At 33.0% G+C, this 17044-nt stretch overlaps 1 long non-coding RNA gene across 1 annotated transcript; it reads left to right on the top strand.

Moving 5' to 3' along the window:
• The first annotated feature begins 15439 nt into the window (after positions 1-15439).
• Positions 15440-16635, top strand: LOC111385436. Its single transcript, XR_002701068.1, has 3 exons — positions 15440-15478; positions 15574-15716; positions 16548-16635. It is a non-coding gene; the product is annotated as an uncharacterized LOC111385436 (long non-coding RNA).
• Positions 16636-17044: the final 409 nt, after the last annotated feature.

Here is a 17044-nt window from a genome sequence, read left to right as displayed (position 1 = left end):
GGTAATGTATTCGTCATACTTCTTGCCTTCAACGATGGGATTTTAACTAGTGAGTGTGAAGGGTTTCTTCAAAAAATAATCTAATGTTCATTTCTTGATAATACCAGTGTACGTAGTTCATAGACTCATACTCCAGAACCAGAACGGATTATAGGGATTTCACTGGGTGATGGGGTTTAAAGTATTAAGGGTTTTCGTTAAATTCATGATCTAACACTGCCATGATCGTTAGTCAATTTGATACTTTTGATATCGAAGTGATTCGCTTTCGTTAACTTTTTTATTAGCATTATGAAGAAGCATACATTCAAGATTTGTGTAAAGGGGGAGTGCTACTGGCTCAGAGAAACTTGTCTACTTACAGGGTTCATTGCGATCCTTACTTCTTGATCTCTACTTCTTTGATCTTTGAATTTAATTAAATTGATGACTAAAGTATCGTTCGGACTACGTACTAATCTAGTATCATTTAATGTTAACTATGATCGAATAGCATTTTTTTTTTTTTGTAAATTTCGACTTGATATTATTAAAATATTGAATCCTCCTTATTACTTTGGTTGCAGCATAGATATTGAACCCCAAGAATTGGGGGAACGGAAAGGAGAATTGAGTTCCAATCTCCCAATTAGCATTTCCTAATGATTTAAAAATTGAGGAAAGACCAATCATGTATGTAATGTAGAACATTAAGACATGAGTAGACATTACATTAAGACTAAGGTTTTAGCTTCATTTTAACATTTAATGCCTAATGTACAAGAAATCATATGTAAACATGCATAAATTGGTCTTGCGCTGTGAGGCTGAGAACTTCTGCAGCAACCAATACAGTTTACACCTCCAGTGTCAAGCAACTCAAGCAAGGAGCTGGAAACAATACATCGCAATGAAGACGCTGCCAATACCAAACCAATTAAGTTCTCTTAGAACAAATTAAAGAGGATTTTTTTCTGAGAAAAGAGATGTTCAACTCGTTGAACAGTTTTCTAGCTCACCTTGTCACATGAATTGCACTTTCTCCAACCAGTTTCCTTTGAGTGAAAAATTTCACAGAAGACTAATTGCTCAAAGGCAGTCCTGTGGTCAATTATGTATAGTAATTCGATTGGAATCGAGCCAATGAAAAGTGATTTTTGATTTCATGATGACTTCGAGTTTGTTCTTTTACGGCGAATTGCTAGTCTTATTCGATTAGAATCGAGCCGATGAAAAGTGGCTTTCGATTTCATGATAACTTCGGGTTTGAACGTTTTCGAAAAATTGCATGTCAATTTCGGTTGGAATCGAGCCAATGAAAAGTGGTTTTCGATTTCATGATAAGTTCGGGTTTGATCAGTTTCAGCTTATTGCTAGTCCAATTCAATTGGAATCTAGCCAATGAAAAGTGGTTTTTCATTTCATGATAACATCGGGTCTGTTCGTTTTTGGCGAAATGCGAGTTTAATTCGATTGGAATCGAGCCAATGAAAAGTGTTTTGATTTCATGATATCTTCGGGTTCGTTCTTTTTTGGCGAATTGCTAGCCTTATTCAATTAGAATCGGGCCAATGAAAAGTGGCTTTCGATTTCATGATAACATTGGGTTTGTTCGTCTTTGGTAAATTGCTAGTCTTATTCGATTGGAATCGAGCCAATAGAAAGTGGTTTTTGATATCAAGACAACTTCTTGTTTGATCGTTTTTGGCAAATTCCTAATCTAATTTGATTGGAATCGAGCTAATAACTACAAACTAGAATGAGCAGATTGGGTGTTGTGGTAGGGTTGAGATTGGGTGTTGTGTTTTGTTCTGCAAATTGTTCAACCAGGTATTGATACGTGTCTCTTCCGTCATTGAATTTGACATTGACTACCAATATTGTTGAAATAAAGAGATTATTGAACATCCTAACTTAGAATCATGCTTGGTGTACAACCTTGTTTACACGTTACCACATGGCAAAGTCTATTTAACAGTTTAAAAAAGAGCTATTTTTTCATCCAATCACTTTTTGATAACAATTCAAGTGTGTACAAATTGGGTGTACAATTGGCAATATCCTATTAAAAAAATAGAAATTTAACCCAATTTTGATTTCTTAATATTGATGGGGTTTTAAGCAGTGGGTACGTATAAAGGTTTCTTCATAAATAGTAGTAGGATTATATCGACGTTTCTGTATCTCTTTCTTTAATGCTCCTTCTTCGTTAAATTCATGAAACATAAAATCTGACATTTATTTTATCACTGAAAGAGATTAGCCCCAATACCCACTTTTGAAAAAAAGTGTAAATTTATTAACAATTTTTTTAACTAATCTAAAATGTCATTTTGAATAGACCAAAATAAATTATTAACAAAGAACGAAATGAGTATTGAATAAGGGGTTTAGATGAATAAAATAGAATTTTTGAGTTTAGTTTTCAATAATGGGAATTGCTAAATATTAAATAAAATAGAAAATGAGAGATTTAATTACAATTTGGACATAGTGGAGTACTAATTAGTATTATATGGAACCCATTTTCATTTTATACAAACGAAATCCTAAACCACCGTTACAAAGAGAGAAAGAATTGGAAAAAAAGAAATGAAAGAAAGAAAAAAATAAAGAAGAAGAAAAAGAAGGAAAAACTTGGCATCGCCATTCTTCCCCACCCTCTTGGAGGCGACACTAAGTTTCGAGCGAAAATGGGAAAGAAAAGAAAAGAGAGTAAAGGAAAAGAGGAAAAAAAAGGAAAGAGGAAAGAAGAAGAAGTAAAAACGACAAAGTGTCTGGTTGAAATTTGGAGGATCTGACATATATTTCATATCCATGTCGTGTCGTGTCGTGTCCGACATGGGTACTTCGACTATTTCGAAGAGTCCGAACATCAGAGGTGCCTTCATATCCATTCTGATAGGAAAAAAATGCTAGATCTTAACAATATTCAAGGCATTTTTCTATCCTTTCTTACCCCGAAAAAGTAGGGCCTTAGCTCCATGATCTCCGTTTGCACTGTTAATATAAAAATTTGCCAATCCTAGTAACTTGGATCAAACATTTTGCATATTATTGTCATGTGTCACAGTCATCAATTTCCATGTGAGAATTCAGTCTTTGAGGATGCTTGGTGGGAATTAAATTTAGATTTTTTAGTAGATTGTAATAGAAGTTTTTGAAATGTGTGGTTGAAAAGTTGTGAAACCCATGAAAGATGTGATTAATATTAATTGTTTGACTTTGATTTAGATTAAAATCGGATTTTAATCCAAACTGAACAGGTTCTCTATTTAAATACTGAGGTATTATATTATATGGAGTACTACCTTAGTTCTTACCTCTGAATCCCTAATCCGAAGATGAAATAGATCTTTGCTTTGTTTCTGTTAGGGCTTATTTACATATACTTGAAATATATCAGAAGTCAACTGAAGCTTCGAAGAAATTATTCCACAGCTCCTTATTAAAATGTGTTCAATTGCCTCTCAAAGTATTTTAGTTACCGGAGAAATGTGCAATTAAATTATGTGATGCTTGTGATGTGCAAGCTCTACCACCTTTCTTGACACTAAAAATTGTGCTCAGATGTGGGCCTAGAGATATGCTAAATAGATATATGGATGTAATGGCTATTGTGCAACAGTATGGAAAACTAGATATATTTTTTACTATAACATGTAATCCAAATTGGCCAGAAATTAAGCAAGAACTTAAGCACAATGATGATGTTCAAAATCGTCTTGATCTAATTGTACGTATATTTAGAACAAAATTAGAGGAGCTAAAAAATGATTTGTACAATGAAAAAAATTTTGGCCCTATTGTTGCCCATATATATATCATCGAATTTCAAAAAAGAGGACTCCATCATGCACATCTATTGTTAATTTTAAATTCTGGTTACAAAATTTCTTCCGCTCAAGAAGTTGATAGAATAGTATCGTGTGAAATACCTGGCAAGAATATACATTCTCATCTTCATTCTGTTATTGTTAAACACAATATGCATGGCCCTTGTAGAGACCTTAATCCAAAAAATGTAATCCAAAAAATGTATGTACGGCGGGAAAAAGAAGTTGTAAAAATAAATATCCTAAGGATTATTGTAATACTACTATATTCAATGATAACTCATATCCATTATATAGACGTCGTAATAATGATATTTCCATTAAAATTAGGGGCCAAATGTTAGACAATCGATGAGTTGTTCCATATAATCCTTATCTAAGTGTAAAATTTGATTGTCATATTAACGTTGAAATATGTTCTTCTATCAAAGCTGTGAAATATTTGTACAAATATGTGTACAAAGGACATGATCGTATTAATTTCTCTTTAAGGACAGATGAAAGAAATAAAGAAATTGATGAAATTTATGCTTACCAATCTGCTAGATGGATATCTCCACCTGAAGCTATGTTGAGAATTCTTTCTTAACTTCTTATCTTTTCTCCATAATCAGACGATTTGGTGTCAAAATCCTTCCCATTTCTAACACAATGCAAACCCATTTAAAAAAAAATTAATATTTCTTCAATTTCTTCATAAATGCATTTCTTCAATTTCTCCATAAATGCATTTCTTCATAAATGCATTTCGTCAATTTCTCAAGTAACATCAACTCTCTTAAAATGAATGTGTTGTAAAATAATAGTACTTAATAACTGATAAACTTCACGAATTAATGCATTTCTTCAATTTCTTCATAAATACATTTCTTCAATTTCTCCATAAATGCATTTCTTCATAAATGCTTTTCTCCATAAATGCATTTCTTCAATTTCTCAAGTAACATCAACTCTCTTAAAATGAACGTGTTGTAAAATAATAGTACTTAATAACTGATAAACTTCACGAATTAACTCCATTCTATGTTACAAAATTAATATTTCTTACACTTTGTAACTAATTGCTTTGACAAAAGAATTTAATATATATTTAATTATAAGAGAAAACTATCTAATACATACATTATCTGCAGTTATAGAGGTTATAAGATAGATCTAAATTTCAATCCATGTATTATAACAAAACATTATGTAAAAGCTTTTGTCCTATTTTAACCATTTTGGTTACAACAACTCTTAGTATTAGCTACAAAAATGACTCTACCTAAATATGAAAACCTTGCCACTTCAACCATGCAACATCATCTTTGGCTAAGTTTTAAAGAACGGCCATGTAAAAGAATGTTAATGAATCCAAATGTAGCTAAATATGAGAACTTAGTCACAGTATACCAAACACCATGTACCATAATATCACTAAATTAAAATTAAACCCAAAATGAAATATAATAGGAAAACAAGCATTAATGGCAAAGAAAGCAACTAATGACCATTAGTGTAGAATTGAGCAACAAATTCTAATGTCGTACGGAAATCATCTACACTCGAAAAAATAGTATTATTCATCTACATATATATAGATATCTTCAACAAAACCAGTGAAATTTAGCCTAGGGAATGCAAAAGTCATTAACGAATATTTTAGGCGTTGGGATTATCCTAAGATCCATGAATTCCACATGTATGAGGAGTACAAATAAAAAATTATTTTTTAGGAAGAAAAATGAAGGGAAGAAAGCTAACAGCAACTTATCAAGTAAGGAAATATCAAAAGGAACGTTTGCTGCCTTCCTTGGCTTTTGTCCGTATGCTAATAGCTTATGCCCATTATTTGCATCACCGTATGCCTCGGGTTTCTTGCTAGGATAATGCCATTTGTACAATGATTTTTGACAACATTGTTAGACAATGTTGTACGTGTCATAAAAGTGTTGGTAGGAAATATAAATTGTTTTTTAAATTATCCAATGACAACATGACCCATGGCATGTTATCAACAATATTGTAAAAATGATTGTACACCAAGCACGATTGCGCTTGCTAAAGCTTGATTGCAGATGATGCAAATGACAACGAGAAAGTTTTTCCAATTTATCCCCTTCAGTTGAATTTTCTGGGGAAGCAAAAATTATTAGCTAATTCATGCATGTACAATAATTAAACATGCAATAATTATACCATTGCAGTCACACCAGCTCAATCCTGGAGCAGTACAAAAAGAAAGTAACAAAAGAAACACCAAAGTCCTGATACTCTTAGTAAGTCAAATTGTAGCACGCACGTCAAATGTTATTAAAAACAAAGTTTAATGTATACAGGTGCCAAAATATGAAGTAAAATGAGGCCAAATGAACTTCTGGGTAGCTACTTACTAACTGTACATGCAAAACCCAAGAAACTTCTCCCTACCCACCAAAAGAATACAAAAAGAACGAAAAAAGGAAAAGAAAGAAATTACCATTTATTCAGAAATACACTTGCAGAGACACAGACTTTGATTATCAAAACGCCAGCCACTTGAACAGAGTAACACACATCAACTTATAAGTTCTATCGTGTTATGAGAGAGCAAATGTTCTGACCATGAGATTCGCGATTAATAAAAATTGCAATGGTAGAAGCTACTCTTCTCAACCTAATGAGATCAACGAATAAAATCCATCCATTTAATAATTTCTGACATTGTTTAGCTATCAAGAAGATATTCTTATGTTAAAAATTTCACTTCCATTATTGAATTTTTATTTCTTATAATCACAGCAGCACAAACTTCGGTGATATTTGTCCTAAATTCTTTACATGAATCAACAATGCCGAAATCTTGTAAAGCTAGCCTCTATGACCTGATGTATAGATTTTCTAGACCACTTTACCACCTAACGTTGACTATTCTGGTGAGACTCATTCCAATTGTAAAAATGAGATATTAAGACTTGAGTTTAACGAGGATGTGATTCTGTCAATCTTTTCTCTTTTCTTTTTTTTTTTCCTTTTTACAATTTCAAGTTTTGATATCATACCTGATTTTGGTACACTATTTTTAGCACGAGGAAATGTCCACCATGCTTGTAGTGTTTTATTGTCCAAGCTTTCTTCTGCATATGTAAATACTTTGACATAACACTATCCATTTGTGAGGATTATAATATTTGAATGACTCCGCCAAGCAATATTTCCTGAAATCAAAGCAATAAGTTATGTGTGTTAATAATTTGTTCACATAAGAATTGAAGAGTTTTTGAACGGATGCATTTCACAATTGAAGAAGCTTTAAGCATCTTCATAATCTTGTAAGAATATTTACTACTCGGGTAACAATCAATAACTATCTTCTTTGCACGACTTGCATGACAGTTGCAACTGACATTTTCAATAAGTAACAAGCAGTAGATTCGTATGAAATATTGTCACTCTGAACTCCATATTCGATTTGAATGATCAACTCAGTGCATGTATTTAGGGCAGTGCTGTGATGAGAAATCATAATGTCTTGAATGATCGACCATGTGTTTTTTCTACATCAGTATGTTCAATATATCTATGTCGCATACTCCAAGTGACCAATTGGAGTCTTTATTGTTCAGACACGGAAGTTGATTTCTGGTATTGAACAAAGAATAGCTTTTCCTTTGTCAGATAACTGTTATGCTGATATTTGAACTACTAAAATAACTTCATCAAGAGCAGAAGGGTCACATTTTGTCTGGTGAAGAATTTCAACAACTTTCTTTTCCCTGGAGATTGGATTTTCACTGATGGACTTTTGCTCATTTAAGAACTTAATTTGGTTGTGCCAGGTAAAGTGAAGTTGGCATTAAATTTAAGTACGGGAAATGCTTGATTGGAGGAAGTGATATGGAAGCATAGAAGGAAAACAAGTCCAAGAAATTTAAGTCTCATAAATGCAACTTTTTCTTATGTGAGAGCAAAGAACATAACATTGGAGGTTATATGAAAAATGGAATATACATTTTTAAAACGGGGTTCTGAATGCTACGAAGTGTTGCTGACAGTACAGTACCAGTGGATAACTGATAAATAAGGACTAAGTGCATGATTGAGCCCCATTTTTGGCTAATAATGGATTTTAAAATAGTAGATTGATGGAGAATGTATGGTTAAAAAATAAAGAAAAGTTTTGTGTTGTGTAATATTATTTTATTGAAAAATATGTGGTTGAAAAAAATAGAGCAAAAAATATATTTTAAAAATAGTGGAAATCAAATAAGGACTAAAATGATTTCGATTAAAGAAAATTGATAAATTTTCGAGATTTCACTTCAAAGATAATACCTTAAAGGTTTGTTGTCCTTGGATGAAAGAAAAAATATATTAACAATATATTCACGTAGTTTTCCTTATTATATAACTTAAATGACATGAATATAGAGGAAAATTTTAGACCAAAAGAAGAAAACTGTTAAACAAGTGTGTTTGTCCATGTGGTAAAAAATGGAAGATTGCTACACTAAATAAAATTAAACAATTTTTAGAAATAACTGAAACTATAGCCATTTGCTAATGTTACCTTGCATCAGGACTCGATTAAGGATGTAAATATAATGTGGAATCTTGAGCTCTTTGAATTTATAATTGTCGCTTCAACCTTTATATTTGACACTCCCTATGGCATTAAGTAATTTGAAGTTATCCTAAAAAATATAGAGGAGAATTGCTGGAAGCATATATTGATATGGCACATAACATAAACACCAATGCGAGTGCAGTGAAGGCAAACTAAAAATATATAACTTTCACACCCTCTTGTTTGCTACCTCGATCAAAATTTGGGTGACATCCTCATAGAAGATGACATACTCTTTGGTCAAATTCTGAATAGGAAATCCAATTTTTTCATCCTCCTTTATCTGGAACAGTTCAAGCATAGCGGTGTAACCATAAAATATACACGAAAACTCAAACACTATCAACAGAAAAACTACTGACTTACAGAATTAGGTCAAATATTGAAAATCACATAAAAAGTAGTCACGTAAATCTATTTTTTAATGTCTTGATTTATATAGGATCTCCATTATAATTCTTATGGGCCTAATGTATCCAACATCACTCTTCACGGTGTACGGCACAATGTCATCAATCAACTGATGCTCATGTCTTGGGGAAACTTATATGTTCTAGAAAACAATGTGAATGGGCACGTTAAGGTTCAATACACCAAAGATATAAACGCAACCTTAGTGAATGTTCTTCATATTATTCCTCCCGCTCCTCCTCATGTACCTCGTAAAATATATCTATGGACCTGAAAGAGTGAAATATTGATATGAATGTTAGTATACAGACATACTTCATTTTATTAATATTATAACAATTGACCAAGGTTTTCCTGTAGAAATCACAGCAATCATACTTCTTAAGAATTGTACTCTTTGTGCTCAAGTAAAGACCCCGTTTTTTTTCAAATGCCATTGCCATTGATGATTCTACAAATGCTTGAATAGACTGAAAATTTTTCACTAAAATTCCAGATGATGAGGCAAAAGAATATAAAAGTGCCATAAGAAAAATCTCAATATTCAAGCGAGTTGTGTAAAGACAAACTTAATGAACATTATACATGGCAAGGGCAACACCAGGTCCTTTAAAGTCATAGACATCCAGTACTTCCATGGGTCTCCCCCCGTTTTCTAGCTCTAGGACTGAACAGAGAATGAACAGAAGAAACACGTAAAGAATGGTTTGTCCAAAGATATTGTAAATTTTCTTCCACTAACTACAAAAAAGTGAAGTGAACAAATACCATTCTAAGGTTTTCAGATCCTTTTATGATTAAATCAATGGCACAATATTGATTGCCAAACGCATTTCTATGAATACAAATAGGTTTCTTCCAGCCTACAGAAAAAAAAGATCAAAGTAAATAAATGGTGGTTTCATATATTGTAAATATATGCAAAGGAGGAGAAGCAGGAGTACAAGGAACAATTTTCGGAATGTTGTTGTACAAGATTGGCAAATTTAACTTCTATAAGAACTTTCAAATAAATAAAAATACAAAAATTAAGAAATAACCAATGGTGGGAGAATAAACCTTGAGGAGAAAATTCAGGTTTAAACATGGGAGCCTCTGGTACTACAGTATTCATCAAAATCTTTCAATCACAAACATCAAATTAAGTGCTCATGCGTATCAATTGAAGCAAGTGAAAAGCAATGATAACCTTTTTTGGAATTTGCATTTGGGTATTTAATAAATTATCCGACCTGAAACATTTTGTTCTTCTTCTTAAAGTTAAATATAATCAAAGAGCCAAACATGGGAAGAACAAATTTTAAGTCTTTTCAGTTCAGTTTCTTTCAAAAAATGAGGAAACCCCCCCCCCCCCCGGGCCAAGAAAAGTAATGCTACTTAATATTAACTAAATTTCCTTTATTTATTTATTTATTTCTCTCTCTAAACAATATTACTGAATTTCGATTCATTTAATTTTCGAAACTTAACCATGTCAAGTTGATAAATATTTTAATGATTCTCTCTTCCTCTCATGCTTTTCTTCTCTATCATTTTATACTACTCATACAAATATTCAAAAGTCGATTTCTAAAACTTTAAATTTTAAATTCAGTCATAAATTGAGTAGAGGTAAAGTTCGTGCACATATTAATTTTCTCTTCCTTCACTTTATATTTCAAGTCTTGAATGACATAGCTTTGTTGCATGGGTTAAGATGAGACTAATGGAAATGGAATGCATTATAACCATGCCGACTCCTCGAAAAATAAGCTCTCTTTGTTCACTGCTACAATTAAAAGTTACGTTTCATTTTTAGCCCTCGTTTGATAGCAATTTTTCATCCCAAAAAGTAAATTTTTTTTATTGTTATTTCATTATTTCAGCCATCATTAAATTCCAGATAACCCGATTCCATTCCAAACACTATCAATTAAATTTGCCAATAGGCAGATGACATTAGATCATAATATGAGTTCTATGCTGCGTTTCCTACTTTTCAATTCACCACTTCCTCTTTGCCTGTTTGCTCGTAGATTGATATCTATTTAACCCGAGGCAAACGCAGCAAATAATATTTAAGGTCTGGAAACAGGAATTGTGTGCTTGACATGGATAGTTCTATTTCTGCAGATAACTTTCTCCAGTAGTTCTCTTTCTATTCTAGACGGGTGACCCCTATCTATGTTGCGTAATTCTTCTTTCTATTGGCTTTGTTTGTGGTGGGTATGGGCTTGCTGCAAGTTAAAGAAGAGGAGCAGGCATGATGGAATTCCATATCAGGAACTTGAAATGGGCTTGCCAAAATCCACTTCAGCTGTCAACGGTAGGACATCTGAACCGTTCAGTTGAAACAAAAGAGCATCCGAGCATGTTTGGCTACGCTTATAATTTAATTATAAGCTTCATTTTCTCTTAATGCATAGCATAATAGCATTACTCATATGAATTGATGAAGATGAGAAAAAAAAAAAGAGTTGTTTCAGCAAGCGCAAGCACAGGCACAGCCGCACAGGCAAAGTCTTAAATTGCAATGTGAAATAAATTAAGTAATTACAAGTAACTACCGGCACTGCAGAAAGGGTTAACTGGTTAAGGGTTGTTGATTTTCTGAAATCATTGGCGAGAAGAGAGCCGTTAGCTGTGCCTCGTGCCTATAGCCGCAAGGCGCCGGTCGGTTGCCCCCACCTTTGCACTTTCCTCTTTTAGAAGGACTTTGATTTTTGAATTTTGTAGGGATGCAGGGTAAGTGGTGGTCTCCAGGTCTGGTTTCCCGACTCCCATCTCTATTAAAAAGAAGAATACAAAAAAATGAAAGCGAAAAATTTTGGGCCCCCTAAAAATCTGGGCCAGAGGCGGAGGCCTCTTGGGCCTCTCATCAGGTCCTGCCCTGATCTGAAGGTTGGGATCAGGATTGGGATGATGTTGATTGGGACGAAGACATTGCAATAAAATCACCCGGGGGGACAATATTAGGAGTATCTCTGCAAATGGCCTCAAGTCAAGGTCTTCTAAGAAAGATGGGTGGGATAATGACTTGGATGATTAGTAGTGTGTTAGAGAAATGGGAATCAGAAGAAAATCTCCAATAGATAGACACATCACATAGGGGCTAAAGAACAAGAAAATGAGACAAAGTCCTTTGTATTTAATAATTTTTCGATTTTTTCTCCCACAGAAAATGTGAAACTTTGTTTCTTGCATAGAATCTTTTGCACATGATAATGTGTACGGAAGAAAATTTTGTAGTCCAGAGAGTTTTCATTTGTCGATGATTTGGCTTTGCGATTGTTACCATAATTTTTAAATACCAAGAATTGTAGTTGAACAAATTATGTTCAATTCTTAAGGAATTGTCAATATTGCTTCAATAATAATAATAATAATAATAATAATAATAATAATATCCAACGTAATTTTACATCCAAAAATTTATGAGATTATAACCCAAACGGTTATTAAACTTTGTAAAAAGTTTTTCACGGAATCACTAAACTTTAAAAATTACCTAAATCATTACTAAAATTTGTAAAAAGTTTACATGGGATTACTAAACTTTAAAAATCATCCTATTCATCACTAAATTTTGCTAAAGATTTCTCAGGGGTCACTAATTATAGTGATCCATGGGAAAACTTTTGCAAAGTTTAATGATCCCGCAAAATTTTTTTGCAATGCTTAGTGATGAATGGAGTGATATTTAAAGTTCAATGATCCCGTGAAATTTTTTTGTAAAGTTTAGTAATAACTCGCGTGATTTTTGAAATTCAATGACCCCGTGGAAACGGTCACTAAAATTTAAAAACTTTCAGAAACAGTCACTGAAATTTAAAAGCACATTATTTGTTAATTTCTAAAAGTTTTTAAATTTCAGACAACATAATAATGATCTAATCATCAGAGTTTCTGTCATCACAATTTGCTAAATGGCGTGTTAGTTTTGTAAATAATCCATATTTACTTCTAGATTAGGGGCAAGCCAGGTCAAATTTAAAGGTAAAGGACTGTTCCAGTAAATTGCACTTATCTGGCATTGTTATGGTCAAGTCTATGGTTCCCTTAATTTTGTCCAGATGGTACTAGCTGTAGTGGTTTCAGCCACTATAGATCATGTATATTCACACACAATATTGTTAATCCACAGATGAGGTAATCACCGACGCACATAGTCACAGATGATTGTCAAAATTCAGGCATTAAGACACGGGTATAGTAAATTGAGGAATCGATCTTGTACCCTCATATTCCAGGATTCTTTTGAGGGACCTAGATAAAAGAATATCACTGGTTTTTATTCCTCTTAAAACCCCTTTGATATTTGGAACCATTCATAGTTTTACGAAAGGAAAGATATTACCGAATGATACCCTACGTTTCGTTGTAGAAAGTTATTAAACAAGATTCGAAAAAGGATTTATCACCAAGAACAAGCCCAATCAGTCCCACAATGCTCCAAAGATTCATTGGTTTCACTAGGATACAAATAATCTAGAACAATCTTTATAATCCATCACAATTAGAGTTATCGATCTGTTTAGATACTCGAAAAAAAACTCGAGCTCTGATACAACTATTAGATCTTGATTCTCAAATCAACCACTCAACATATCTCTAGAGTGTAGAAAATGAAAAAGAACATCAAGATTTTTCGACCAAATCTTAAAGGTTCGGTAACCAGTTCAAGCCCCTAATATCCCATTGAGCATCCACCAAGGAATAATGCTCAAGTACTAAGCATTAATAAAACAACAGTGAAAAGTTGACAAAATCACAATCCAAACACACCATATATCTCTCTATAACATGGTCAATGTGTAATCACACATAAGGTTACTATTCATCCACATCAACTACAAAACCTACCCTCCTTTTGTACGTGTCATCATCTAACCATAAGTTGCAAAAGTGATAAAACGCATCCCCAATTAACAACTTTAGGCTCTTCATATTTGTGATCGTTAATTGTTGACTGAGATATTGATTTTAATTCAATTTCTAACTTTATCATCACGTCACATTCTATGATTCCTAATTTTTAACAAACAGAAATTGCTTAATTGACATACATACCCGAATAAATCTCTCACATAAAACAACAAAAATGAAAATAATTAAGTAATTAAATTAATTATACCTAAAATTTTAAAATTTAAACTAAATCAAAATTTGTACGAATCTAAATTAAGATCGTAAAAATTTAAACTTTTTACCCTCTAATAAAAAGTAAAAACCACTCGTATAACATCAATCGTACCATCAGACCATAAAATTCCCTTTCATTCGAGTGGGTTGGAACAGGAAACCTAAAACAATCATCATCCCAATACCATGACATCATTTCGTCATAATGCCGACATCAGCCGCACTAAGTTAGTTAAAATCACAAGTAATTAAACAAACGGTAATGATTGTTGCTTCAATGTCAAACAAGATGGGCGTCCACCACACTGGACAATTGTCCCAGCTCTTGGTACAGACATACAGTTTTTTAAAGTACGAGGCATCATTTTTCCCCCGACAGTAAGTGTCCCACAGTCTATGTTGCATGCGGCCTCCCATTTTTGTTGTAGTTTATTTATTTATTTTTTTATTTTTTTATTCTCGAGAGGAATAATAAATTGGTAGTACTTGTAAATCTCTTGAAATGTAAGAATAAAAATTAATTTGACTTTTTAGTTCGACTATTTATAAACGATTACTTAACAGATGTTATAATTATAATTTAACTATGATGAAATTTATAGCATTTGATGTAAAGCGCCTTAATCATAATCCCTCCTACTAAAGTAGGATGTTATTGTACAGCGTATTTGTTTGACTAATCCAACACGAGATGCCATATGATTGGTAAAATTAACCTCATTTTTGACTTTTACGAGCTATGGACTTTCGGCAAAATTGAAGAACGATTCAGGGTAACTAACTAATCACACATTGGCTAATAATTCAACACGGAGATACTAAGTTGAACCGTAATAGCTTCTCCCACCTTTCGAAAACGGATTTAAGTTTGCCCTTAGAGCACGATTTGATAGCTTTATTCTTACATTTCGAGACACTTATTATGCGAGTGATGCTTTTCGATAGCGATACTAACGAAGGATTAAATTTGTCAAGATTGAATTATGAAAAAACTTCGACAAGGATCATAATTATGAAAATAACACCAAACCAATATTTTTGTTTTCAAGTATTTGTAGTTTCTACAATCAAGTAACTCACCTGGATGAAAACTATACATTCGTAGTGGATGGGGGAGAATATATTCCATTCATTCACCAATAATTTTGAAACCAGATTAGACAATAATTTTGTATTATCATATCCATTTATTAATCAAGGAAAATTGTAGAAAAAGTGGGATGGGGGTGGAGTGGGAGTAGGTAAGTGGAGGAAGACCTGAAAAAGAAAGGTGGGCGACCTTGAAGCCTTCAAGTCTAGTGCATGCATTTTTTGACACCCACAATTTTTTTCTCTTTCTTTGCATGCATATCTTTCAATCAACTCCGCCACCGACCTAACTCTCCGGTCGCCGGAGTTTTTCTCCGACCACCAATTCCTAGGAAGTTTAAATCTTTATTAGCAACTACTACTAAAACCCAACCGAATTTAACAGCGTCGCAATTCGAATTTCCCTTCTCTCTAAATAGAAAACCAAAAATCGGAGGAAAAATTTCTTAGTCTCCAGGTTAGTATATTCAAATAATTTAATTAATTATTGCTAGTAAATTAGTTGACTGTTCTCTTGTAATACTTCATTTTATTTTCTTTTTAAATTTTAAGGGTTTGGGTTGTAAGAAAATGGATTCCCGGGCGTGCATGAATGAGGTTTGTGGGGCATCTTCATCGTCATCGACGTCAATTGAATGGAAAAAGGGTTGGCCTCTGCGATCCGGTGGATTTGCCACTCTTTGTGCTAAGTGCGGGTAAAATTTTCTGTTCAGATCTCTCTCTATTTTCCTTATGGAAATTTCGATGTTGTGGTACTTAATTTTGGGGGTTTCGTTCCGAAGTAATTAATCTATTCGAAATTTTCTGTAATTTTGTTTTGTTTGTTTTAATTCAACTGGAAAGAGTGAAATGCCAATGGGACCATCATTTTCATAAACAGAATTTTTAGCATTTGAATAAATCTTTGAGGTGGATTTCTCCTATTACTTTTTCTGATGTTGATATTGATGGCAGTGAAGTCTGTGTCTTTGGGTTTAATGGGGCATGGAGAAAATAATTAGATGTTCATAGACAAGAAACCGTAGTTCTAGATCTAAGGATCTCAATTGTATGCTCTTTGTAGATAATTTATCACGACTTTCTATGAAGTAATGGAAGTAAGGATTAATGTATATATTCAGTAATAAATTAGACTAGTTAAAAGTGAAGGGGGCAAATTGTGGTTAAAATTGGAATTGGTATGAGAATGAGGTCAGTGAAATTTTACCTGTGTAACCAGAAGCCAGATGTTCTAGGAATTGAAAGCCATCTAAGTTTTAGTTTGAATATAAAACCTCACACAAATTTCCTTTCACCTATTTTCTCTTTAAAACTTTTCAACTTTGTTGTGGACACCCATCAACTTGGGAATAATTTTTTTTACTTCATTTGTTTCTCGAGAATTGGGCATTATCAAGAGTATGTCATGTTGAGGTTGAACTATCCATCATGGGACAAATTCGAAATATTCTTATTTACATTGTCCTATACTCAATTTCATGAATACATCCAGAGAATATAATGTTACTATATATAATTGACCACAGGACTGCCTTTGAGCAATTAGTCTTCTGTGAAATGTTTCACTCAAAGGAAACTGGTTGGAGGAAGTGAAATTCATGCGACAAGGTGAGCTAGAAAATTATTCAATGAGTTGAACATCTCTTTTCTCAGAAAAAAATCCTCTTTAATTTGTTCTAAGAGAACTTAATTGGTTTGGTATTGGTAGCGTCTTCATTGCGATGTATTGTTTCCAGCTCCTTGCTTGAGTTGCTTGACACTGGAGGTGTAAACTGTATTGGTTGCTGCAGAAGTTCTAAGCCTCACAGCGTAAGACCAATTTATGCATGTTTACATATGATTTCTTGTACATTAGGCATTAAATGTTAAAATGAAGCTAAAACTTTAGTCTTAATGTATTGTCTACTCATGTCCAATATTATGTGCCAAACACGTCTTTAATGTTCTACATTACATACATGATTGGTCTTTCCTCAATTTTTAAATCATTAGGAAATGCTAATTGGGAGAATGGAACTCAATT

The sequence above is a fragment of the Olea europaea genome, unplaced genomic scaffold (genome assembly GCF_002742605.1).
Source record: "Olea europaea var. sylvestris unplaced genomic scaffold, O_europaea_v1 scaffold3164, whole genome shotgun sequence".
NCBI lineage: Eukaryota > Viridiplantae > Streptophyta > Magnoliopsida > Lamiales > Oleaceae > Olea > Olea europaea.
This window is presented reverse-complemented; position numbering and strand designations above follow the sequence as displayed.